This window comes from Amborella trichopoda, chromosome 13 (assembly GCF_054954075.1).
Source record: "Amborella trichopoda isolate Santa Cruz 75 chromosome 13, AtrichopodaSantaCruz75HAP2 v2.0, whole genome shotgun sequence".
Taxonomy (NCBI): domain Eukaryota; kingdom Viridiplantae; phylum Streptophyta; class Magnoliopsida; order Amborellales; family Amborellaceae; genus Amborella; species Amborella trichopoda.
In genome coordinates this window covers 21,130,487-21,141,552 of record NC_142348.1, presented here as the reverse complement: position 1 = coordinate 21,141,552, position 11,066 = coordinate 21,130,487, and positions in this window count along the sequence as shown.

Here is an 11,066-nt window from a genome sequence, read left to right as displayed (position 1 = left end):
GGCAAAACACCTTCGTCTCTCTCTCTCTCCCATGAATTTGTTCTTACGATGCCTCACTCTTACTTGTACTCTCTCTAGGGCATATTTCTCTATGCCTTACCCTAACGAGCTCTCCTATCTTAAAGAGTGAGATAACTATAGAAGAAGATGAAATTTACTACTCCATCACATGAACTATCTAGATATAAATGTTTTTCTCGATCTTATAAAGGCTCACCATGGTGGTCCAACTTTGTTTATTGTGTTCTCTCATAATTATCTACAAACAAACTTTTATCCTAATGTCTTGGACCCCATATCCTCATCAGTACTAATCCACAACACCACCCGTCAACATTGATTCTCTACTCATGATATCAAATTGTCCTTTGAACTCAAGAAACTTCAGAAAATGCATTCCGTTTGTAAACATGTCCATAATCTGTTCATTTGTAGTCACATGTGAAAGATCAATTTATTCAAAGTATAACTTTTCCCCTAATGAAATGGCATTGCACTTCAATATGTTTCGTCCTTGTATGACTCATCATATTCTCCTCAAGTCATAACGCAATTTCGCTATTGTTGTATATTCCAACTTTATTACATTTATCTTGCTTCAAATCGCACTTAAGCTACCTTAGCCACATGTATTCTTAAGCCGCTATAAATGCTACTTTTTACTCAGCTTTCGCCATAGATAAAGATACCATCAGTTGCCTCATAGTACACCAAGAAATTGGACCTAAACATAAGCTCAACACATGCCCTATAATCGATCTATGAGTCATCAATTTGTCTACATAATCTTCATCATAGAGGCAAGTACTTCACATGCAAAATCCCACTAATAGAGAATCTTGTTGTCAATCATACCCTTACATATTAAAAAAATACGTCAAACTGCTTTAGATGAGGCTTCCATGATCTCTGCATAATATATAGATGATTCCGTGTGAGATAATCAAATGTATTAGCATCCTAACTATTGGCCTATACATCTGTACATCCTTAAGTTCCTCCCCCATGTCACTCTCAACTTCCCATTAATTTCAATAGCTGTTGAGATAGCTTTGCAGTTCTCCATATGAGATTTTGAAAGAAGTTCCTTACCTACTTCTTTTGACAGAAAAATAAACCATTCTTGCATCCGTCTACTTTCAAGGTAGTGGTTAAGCTCTACCAACTCCATCTTGAGAGTCATAAAAATATTCTCTCAAATGCCTTTGATTTTTTCCCACATTATCACTGATAATAAATGAAGTCATCCACATAGATTAGCACATTGTCAACTTTCCCAATTGTTCCTTCACAAATAAGCTTGAAACTACAGGTGCTACAACATCCTCACTAAACACCAAGGAGTTTGTAATCTTCTTGTACCATGCTCGTAGGACCTATTTCTATCCATAGAAGGCATTTCATAGCTTTCACACATATTGTGGTCTTTTTCTGCACTTGAATCCACGTGACCACTCCATGTAAATTTAATGATCTAGCTCATCATGTAGAAATGCATTCTTAACGATCAATTGTTAGAACTTCCATGCTTTACTCACCCTTAGATCTATCAGTATTCACAACTATTGTGGTCTTCACATTGGGCCGAAGCTCTTGGCAAAATCCACATTGTACTATTATGATAATCCTCATGCAATACGACAAGCGTGGTAGTGATCAATGGTCACATCAAATCGTCGCTTGACCTTGTACACGCATTTGCAAGAAACATGCTTCACATTTGTTGCCACAACATTAAATCCCATGTCTCATTCTTCTTGATAGCATTAATCATCTATTGCATTGTACTTTACCAAACAACAACTCCTTTTACTTCATCAATCAAGGCTAACTCTTTAACTTCAAGGTCAGTACGTATACCACGTTGCACAAGTGACACTGGTCAGGGACCGATTTTCTCTTCAGCCCTCGCGTGGACAGGGCGTGCGTGCACGGGGGAGAAAACCCTCTCTAAAATAACCGCAGGGATTTGTGCATGCTGGGCACCTGTGGGTGCGCGTGCGCGGGCTCTCTTGAGCACGGATCGGAACCAACAACGATTGAGATTTTTACAGTGGGGGTATGTTTGAAGGCTTACCTCGTCGTTTGGGGCTCGTGGGACACACCCAGGTGATTTGCCCTCTTAGAACAATTATGTAGCCCCCCGACTGTCTGCCAGCACGGTTTGGACATGGACTCTCTTCAGGCTTTCGATAGATTTATTCTCTCTCTCTCTCTCTCTCTCTCTTTCTCGTGATTGCAATTGTGATGGGCGCTCGATTATCCCTACTGGTGACGATTCTCGAGGCTGACTAGCTAGTGGGAGGGTGTGAGAGAACCTAAGGGTTAGGACTCGTGGGTTCACTCAGTACCGCGAATCTATTCTAGATGTGGTTTACTGAGCGGGGCAGATGACGTGTAGAGGAGAAGAGAGAGAGGGCTCAGGATGTGACCCATCTTAGGAGAGAAAGAGAATGGGTCCGCGCACTCAGAGATATTTTCTCTCTGAGCAGGAATGCGACCTCACACTCAAGAGTATTTTCTCTCTTTGAAAGTTTTATCTCTCCTCTCAGTGAGATTAAGGGTTTATAAGCAAAAGAAAAGTGAAAACAAGTGTTATGCTTTTGTTTTAGTGATGAATAATCCGCACTTTACAAATGCCTTAAGCATGTTTATATAAAGAACTCACTGAACAGGGGTGAATGCTCAAAAATTAAGTTTAATTACAATTAATAAAATTAAAATAAAATCTTGAAATTAGGTACAATGCGCAAAACAACCCTAAAACCTTTTATGCTAATGATGAAACCATCCTTGCCTGAGGGTCCTTTAGCCATTGCCAGATCTTGGAAGTTTTTTCGAAAACTTGTGACGATGGTTCAGTTGATTTACCATTATATCCTCGATGCTTGTTCGGTTCTGAGCATTTTGATACCCTTTAAGCATGTTGAGGCTGCCTTTTTCCACGAGGTGGAAGTTCAGCCAGATTCATGAACTTTGGTCGCTAATGCCATTCAACCTGTGATGCTCCGAGTCTTTATCTTGTTCACATATGAAAGAAGAGATTGTCACGGTCATTTTGCATCATGTTTGATCTATTTTGGTCTTCATGTGCGGCATTTCTTAATTTGGGAGGTCACCGAAAAAAGGGATTTTGGCAATCGAGCGGACTTGCTTTTCTTGTAACCTTGAGATTTGTGCTTATTGGACCTTGGATATGGTAAAACAGTTATACCAGTCTGCAGCTCTTTGCGAGTGGTTGCATTGAACTTGTTTTGGCGATGATCCGATGAGCGGATCTCGAGCTGTGTTTCACGAGGTTCGAGATGTCTTCTTCTTAAAACATTGATTGTTTTGGTTTTGTGGTCACCTTCTTTCTGGAAGACGTTCGACTCTGGGTCTTGCCACAGTGCATGCCCTAGGTCAAAATGACGGGGCTGTCGTGATCTAAAACATGTCCAAATTTGAGCTTTTTCTAGTTCTAGATGAAGGTGTTATAGGGTCCTTGAAATCCCTCTCGAGATGTGATATTGCAGTCTCCATGCTTGGGGACTGGTTTAGTGAAGCCATACCACGATAGTATAAAACCTACCCATTTTGAGGCAGTATGGGCGTAGACCCCTTTTTGGTGGTCCGATTGAGTCTAAATTTGGTCCTCAAGGGTTTTTCAACATTCTAAATGCAATGGCAGTGGCTGGTACTATTCTGAAGCCGCTAGTGTAGGGTTACAGTTGTAAGGTCTTCCCTTGGCACGATAGCACTCCTCCTAGGTTTTCTAGTTTGAGACTTATTTTGCGATGTAACTTTGGTTTGTCAGTGTCTTGAGTACCAGCAGGATCAAGCTGTTACTGACTCTCTCCTTATTCGTGTGGGAGATGCAAGTACGTCAAGAATGACGTATAAAAAATTGCGCTGACGGATGTTGCGCTTCGAGAGAAGCGAGAGTACAACATTCAGAACGAAAACTTTGTCGTCAAAGTTCATCTCTTGAATCCTCACTATGACATGTTTATTTCCTCTTAACAGATGTCTTTCTTCTTGATCACAGGCATCAGTGCAATCCTTGAGGGGTAGGCTTTGCTGAGCTTTTTCCCAGAGGGTGACCGAAGTGGTCTCTAACGGACTGAGGCAATGCTTAGGGGCTTTCTCTAAGTCTAGTTGGAGTCTGTTTTCTGGGAGAGTGCACTGATAGGCTGCCTTGTGTAGGGCTTACCATTCAATAGGGTGCCCTTTTGCGGGAGTTGGTCCCAATCTAGCTGGTAAGAACAGCAAATTTGTTTTGGCCCTTTGGTCAGAGACTTGTGATCGGCCCTTTGGTCGGAGATTTGTCTTTGCCCCTTTGGCCGAGGATTTGTTTTGGCCCTTTGACAGGGGATTTGTTTTGGCCATTTGGTAGGAGATTTGTTTTGTTGGCGCTGCGGCCGGAGTTCTTGTTGGCGTTAGGGTCAGTTTTTTTTTTTGTTGGCTCTGGGGCTGAATTTTTGTTTGTTTGGCACTGAGGCCAGGTTTTTTTGTTTGTGATGGGGCCAGGTGTTTTTGTCGACACTGAGGCCAAAATGTTTTTGTTGGTGCTGGGGCAGAAATATTTTGTTGGCACTGGGGCCGAATTTTTTATTTGGCACTGGGGCCGAAAGTTTTTGTTGGCCCTGGGGCCGAATTTTCTTTTTGTTGGCGCTCGGGCCAGATTTTTTGTTTGGTGCTGGAACTGAAATTTTTTTTGTTGGCGCTGGGGCTAGATTTTTTGTTTGGCACTGAGGCCGGAGCTTTTGATGGTGCTGGGGCAAGAGTTTTTGTTGGTGTTGGGGCCAAAATTTTGTTGTCATTGGGGCCGAAATTTTGATTGTTTGGCACAGGGGCCAGGTCTTTTTGTTGGCGCTACGGTCGAAGATTTTGTTGTTTGTGTTGGGGACGAATTTTTGTTTGTTTGGCATTGGGGTCGGAATTGTTTTTGTTGGCGCTAGGGCTAGATTTCTTGTTTGGCATTAGGGTCGGATTTTTTTTTTGTTCAGTTCAAGTACCCTTACATGTTTTCACTTGAACCAGGTGGAAGTGGTGCCACGAGGGTGGTTTTCACCAAGTCCTTTTGTTAAGGTATTTTTTCCCGCGACTTCGAGGTCACGTCTGTCTTTTGATTTCCATTTTCACTCATGACGCCCTTGCGGGTTTTCGTCATGCTTGCTTATCATTTTTACTCATGGTGCCCTTGCGGGTTTTCACCATGCCCATTTTTTATTATTTTGGAGATTTTACCTATAGCCTTGGTGGTTATGTATGCCTGAAGATCTATTTCTTTTACCTACAATGGTTTCCATCGCTCCATGCTTCTTCCTTGGGGGAGGCTCATTGGATCAGCAAACTTCCTGGCTAATGTGTTGGAGGAGGTGAGAGCAAGTTGGTTGTGCTCCCATTGTAGGCGCACAGAGCGCTTGTGTTTGTCGGCCATTGATTGTTGAAGATGGCCCTTGGAGGAAGTGGTATGGATCCTCGTGGAGGTCCCATGACGCAGGGAAAGCGGGCTGTTCTGATGACTGACCTGCGTACATGGGTAATGTCGCCCAAAAAGTGTGATTGCCCAGGGATTAATGCATGAAGACGATGCCCAAATGACAAAGGATCTAGAGACTGGCACGTGGTCAGAGAGAGTGATGCCTAGAAGGTAAAGCGGAGGGAGATTCGTCTTGTGATTTGTTTTTGATGACGCCTATGAGGCGAAGCGGGTGAAGATTTGATTGGTGATGCTTAAAAAATGACACCTGGAAGGCGAATTATCAGAATACTTGAATGGAGGTCAAATGAGGCACCATTGTAATGACATGTGTCCGTGTGGTTCGACGAGGTGTTGCTCGGGAAGCGAAGTACTTTGATAATGGTCTTATAAGAAGGAGAGGTGGAGCAACTGACAAAGTGGTTCCTCCTGTTGTTTTGAGAAACTTCTCTTTCCTGTTTCCTTGAGTAGAGAGAAGAGACCCTTCTTTTCTAAAGGGTCCTCAAGAGATCCCATGTCTTTTGCTGAGGCTGGCTTTCGGATCCCAGGTCCTAGAGTGAATTCGAGTGTTGCGCTTCCAGGGGAAGGTGTTCGACCATGCGAAAGTGCTGACAAGCCCATGCTAGATGGAGGGTTCGTGCCTTCAGGTCCCTTTTGCTTGCTTGTGCTTCAAAGCGCAAGGTGTTGAGGGTTGTCTAGCTTGAATCCAATCTCATTCATCTAATCGTGATGAGAGGTTGTGGCGGTCTTTGCTGGCCCAATATCCTCCTTGTGTTAGCTGACCAATCGAATGATGTGGTCAGTTTCACTATTCTGCGGTTGGGTGAACTGTTGCTATGGCGAGCAAGAGTGTTTTGTTCAGGCTTTTTTCATATGTTTGCTCTTCTTTTAACCAGTATTCGACTGTTTTCCTTTGTCCTGGGTTAAGTGGGAGAAAGAGGCACCCTTCTTTCGAAAAGAATGACACCTCACCCTAAATGACACCGCTACCCTTCCTTTAGAACAAAGGTATTCTTGGGAGTTATAGATTTGGTTGTAACAATAATCTTGTAATCCCTCTTTGTTCATGAAATGAATCCTTGTTTAATTTGAATTCTCCTTATTGCTCGGTGCATTCGTCTTTCTCTTCTCGTCCATGGTTTTCTTCGCCTTCTTTTTCCTTGGCTCAGTTCTTATCCCTGCTGATGGTGAGGATAAGAAATGGTCTGTAGGACGCTCATCTTTCCCGTGAGGCAATCACCACTTTCCTTGGTTTGAATGGTTGGGATGCCCTTGCGGGTTTTCGTCCTAACCCTTGGGGTGCGTCATTTCTGAATTTCGCAAGGACTCGAATATTATTTTTTTTTTTTTTTTTGGCACTTGACTGTAGAGGGTGCTGTGTGCGCGGATGGCACAAGGAACGTGGTTCACTTGTCCACTAAGTGTAGTGGCACGTGAGCGAACACCAAGCTCTTGAATGGGCTTGAAGCACGTGTGGGCTGAGGGGAAGTATTGCTTAGCTGAGTGGCATTTTGCCGGCAGTGGGTACATCGTTCTTGGTGAACAGTGTCGCGCATGCGGGGCAGTTAATTCTGCATGAGCAGGCTGCGTCAGGATTGCACAACATCATGATTATGTGTCCTCCATGCCTCCTCAGGACAAAGCGTGATCTTTCACACATTTGGCACGTTGCTTCACATGTCATTCATACTTTCATAGCTCTAAGTAACGCGACATTTCACTTGTGCAACGCTTCATTTTGCACGTTGGTTGTGCTTTTGTGCCCCTTTTTACACGATGTGTCGTTCAACATGCCATCGACACTCCCTCATAATTGGGACGTCAAGTGTCACACCGCCGATTTTTATGCGATACGCCATGCTTCCTTATTGGCTTTATAAAAGGGCTGTGCAAGGGCAGTTTTTTTTTCATTAAGGCTTTTTATCCAGAGTGAAAAACCCTATCTCTCTTTTTGTCTTCTACCTGTGCCCCCCTTTATCGTTGCTCTTTTGAATAGGGTCTCTTGCTGCTGGATGTTCCTTATCGGCCAGAGCTAGTACGAGTTCTGCCCCTCCCCTTGGTAAGGCTTCTCTTCTTTGATTCAACCTTGGTCATTCGGATGTCTCTCGGTCTCAAGTTTTCTTTTCTTGCTGCCTATTGAACTGTGTGGTTTGGGTCGCGTACCCTCTTCTTTTGTTTTTCTACAGTGAGAATTCTTAATGTGAACCAACTACCTCATGAGGGAGAGAGCTAGGGACCGATTCTTACATGGGTGTCTCCTTAGCTAGGAGGACCTCACTTGGAAACCTTGAACCCACCAAGGAGATAAGATGGCCTTCAAGCATCACATATGTAGGAGAAAGCACTGAACTCTGTATGTATGGGGGTGCTGATAGGGAGCCTCCCATTCACAGGGATGTCGTACCCTACTATCATGCCCTACCCAGGGACTTTGCTTCCAGCGAGGATATGCCTATGCTGGGGAAGAGGATGTTGGCTAAGTCGGGACTTCAATGGGCCGCCAGTGCTCTTCGCTTTGTGGGAGGGCATCAATTTGTAGCTGGGTACAATACTTAGACGTTTGACATCCTTGATTCTTTTGCTCGCAAGTTGAAAGAGTACGACCTAGCCGCGGTGTATTAGTGCTCAGCTGGCTATTATGACCATTGCTCCAATACCATCAAGGCTTTGTTGGAGGCATGGTCCTCTAGAACTAACAGCTGACACTTGGATGGCAGTGAAGCAGAAATCACCCTTATAGATTTATACTTAGTGGGTGGCCTACCCCTGTTGGGGGAAGAGTATGAGGAATTCATGCTCAGTAACCTAGCTATTTTTGGTGACCGCCTCATCAAGGGTAGGTCAGCTCCTTCTGGTCTCAGTGAGTTGTTTGAGATTTATCAGCTCTTGCTTTCAGAGACAAAACTCAAGTGTGTCAGGATGCATTTTGAAGCGTGGAGGGATTGTTTTCATGGTAACTGCCAAGATGGCGAGGACGCCAGTTTGAGTGTCTCATGGGGCGATGATGTCATGAAAGCAGAGGCTATTAAGGCTTCCAAAAGAACAGTTATCCCTCCAAAGCGAGAGGGGTGTGACCGAGTATACTTGGCTGCTTACTTAGCCTTCTTTCTGTGCAAGTTTGCCTTGCCGAGGGCGAGAGGTTACATCATCTGGCCAGGATGCTTTTACATGGATTGCATGACGGTCCAAGGGACTGGCTTAACACTAGCTCAGCCTGTTTTGTGCAACATCTTCCATGGGCTGGGGGCTATTGCTCGTGGCAAAGCTTATTCGAAGGAAAGTGGCAGTGAGTTCCTTATGGATGAAGGCTTTCCTGAGCATTTTACCACAAGCTTCCTGGTTCATTATGTCTTTGGGTGGCTCTCTACATATTTCTCGGGGACATAGAGATCAATGGTAACCTGACAGAGGCTACTTGCCCTCACATGTTAAAGATTATCAGGATGAAGATTGTGCTTAGGGAGCTGGAAAGAGTCAGCGAGCTCTTGACTAACGCTTCTTTCTTCACCAATGGGAGTCCTTTTTCAGTAGGTGGCCCCTCTGATAGTGTCTTCATTAACGCTTTTAGTAGGGTGCTTGATGGGGAATTCATCAATACGAAGGAAGCCATGTACCTCGTGAGTATAAGGGGTTGCGTTCTTTTGTACAGGGGTGTAGGAGATAGAAAGCTAGAGGGCTATTTCCCTCATCATTTCGCACGTCAACATGGCCTGGACCAGGGATATTGCACTCTCATATTCTTCGAGAAGCAGTATGGAAAAAAGGGGGGGCTGCACGACCCCAAGGCCCTAAGGACGAGTCGTGAGGCTTGGACCAACCTTGACATGAGGATGGCATGGCAGACATGTCTCGACCTCTCGGGGGTAAGCAAGTTTCTGATCCCTCATTATTGTCGTGTGGGTCATGTGACCGATGAATACCGGTGGTGGTGGGATGCTGCCAGCTGCGTGTATTTGCACTGGATCACCCATGGCAGAAGATCAACAGCTCTAAACGAGACGGTAGGGTTGGGAAGCGCTTTACTCCTCCTCCTTTCTCCCAGGTTTTCAGGTTAGACTATTATCCCACAGACTGGAAAGAGCTTGCTAAACCTCGCTTTTTGGACAAAGACGAGACCGGCATGAAAAATTTGTCGCGGCGGGGTGAGATAAAGTCTTTCTTTGACAACCTCATCCTTATATTTGTGGGGACGAGGGAAGGTGTGGCCTCAGGCAGTGAAGAAGACCTGCCCAAAGTTCAACTGCTCTGGGGGGACGTGGGTCATGCTCCGACCGAATTGACAGGCCCAAGTGCGGCCCGAGGGTTCTTGCACCTGTAGAGCCGATGAGTGTTCCTCTGAGAGAGAGGGAAGGTAGAAAAGGTGGAAAGAAGAGGAAAGGGGTGAAGAAGTCGAAGTCTGCCTCCCCAGCCTTGGCAGGAGGGGCTCGCGTGAGCAAGAAGGGTTCGTCTACTTTTGACACATCTTTGACGTCTCCCCTTGTGAAACGCAAGTGAGTAGGGGTTCACTTAGCATCGACCCGGTTTCTCGCAATGCCCGTCTTGGCCTCGATAGTAGGGGCAGGAACGACTGTGGCATGACCTGGAGGACCAAGTTCATCCTCATCCAATTCGGGGTCAGCATCAGAAGGCCTTTCCTCGGGAGTAGAGGTGAAATCAACGCCTTCTGTCAGCAACCGTGTTGTGTCCTCCTCATCCTGCGGTGCATGCTCTGATTGAGTTAGGAGTGCTGCGGGAAGAGACGCCCACTTTGGGGGTCCCTCCTTCAGGTTTGGCGATCGCACCAGCTCCAGAGTCATCAGTTCTAGAGGTGTATGTGGGAGACCCTTCATCCGAGCCTTTTGCTGTCATAGGCGAGTCATTGTCTATCGTCGTCGGGGACCCTGTTCTTGAAATCCCTCCTCTTAATGTAATCGATTATCTAGTTCCTGCCCCGTCACCCCCAGATGCTAAGGCACTCTTGGCGAGATGGATGCTACGCACTAGCCTTCAGGTAATAAAGGGGGGTCCTCTTTCACACTTCAAAGAAAGGGTGGAGGCTACACCGAAGTGGGGATTTGGAGAGGGGTAGTCAAAGTGCAAGTATGAGGTGTTGGTGCAGTTTCAAGGTGCTTCAAGGAAGAGGACGACTTATTAAGACAAATGGCTGGCTCTGAATATGAGATTAGTGGCGGCTCAAGGTATTTCAAGGTTTGGATGAAGGTGACTAGTGGTCTAGTTTTGGCCTCCTTCCTGGCTGTAGTCGCATCCGGTCAACCGAGGCTACTCTGCATCCTTGGTGGAACACTTGCATGTGGCATGCTTCTCGATACGAGGAGTCTTCTCTATTCGACTTCCTTGATACCTTCCTCCAGTCGGATTTGGAAGATCGCTAGGGTTTCGCCGCTGCCAAACTTGGCGCTTGAAGGCCTTAGGGCCAACGTTCAAACTGGTGGGGCTCGTGACGGCCTCGAGGTCGTGCTCCTCTTGTTTGCCTGTGACGGCCTTGGGGCCGCGGGTTGGGTGGAACAGGCCTATCCTCCTGCACCACGATGGCGCAATAGTGAGCGGAGTCTCTCGTCTTAGGCTCCTTCGCGTCCCGCAATAGTTTAAACATGTTTTGGCT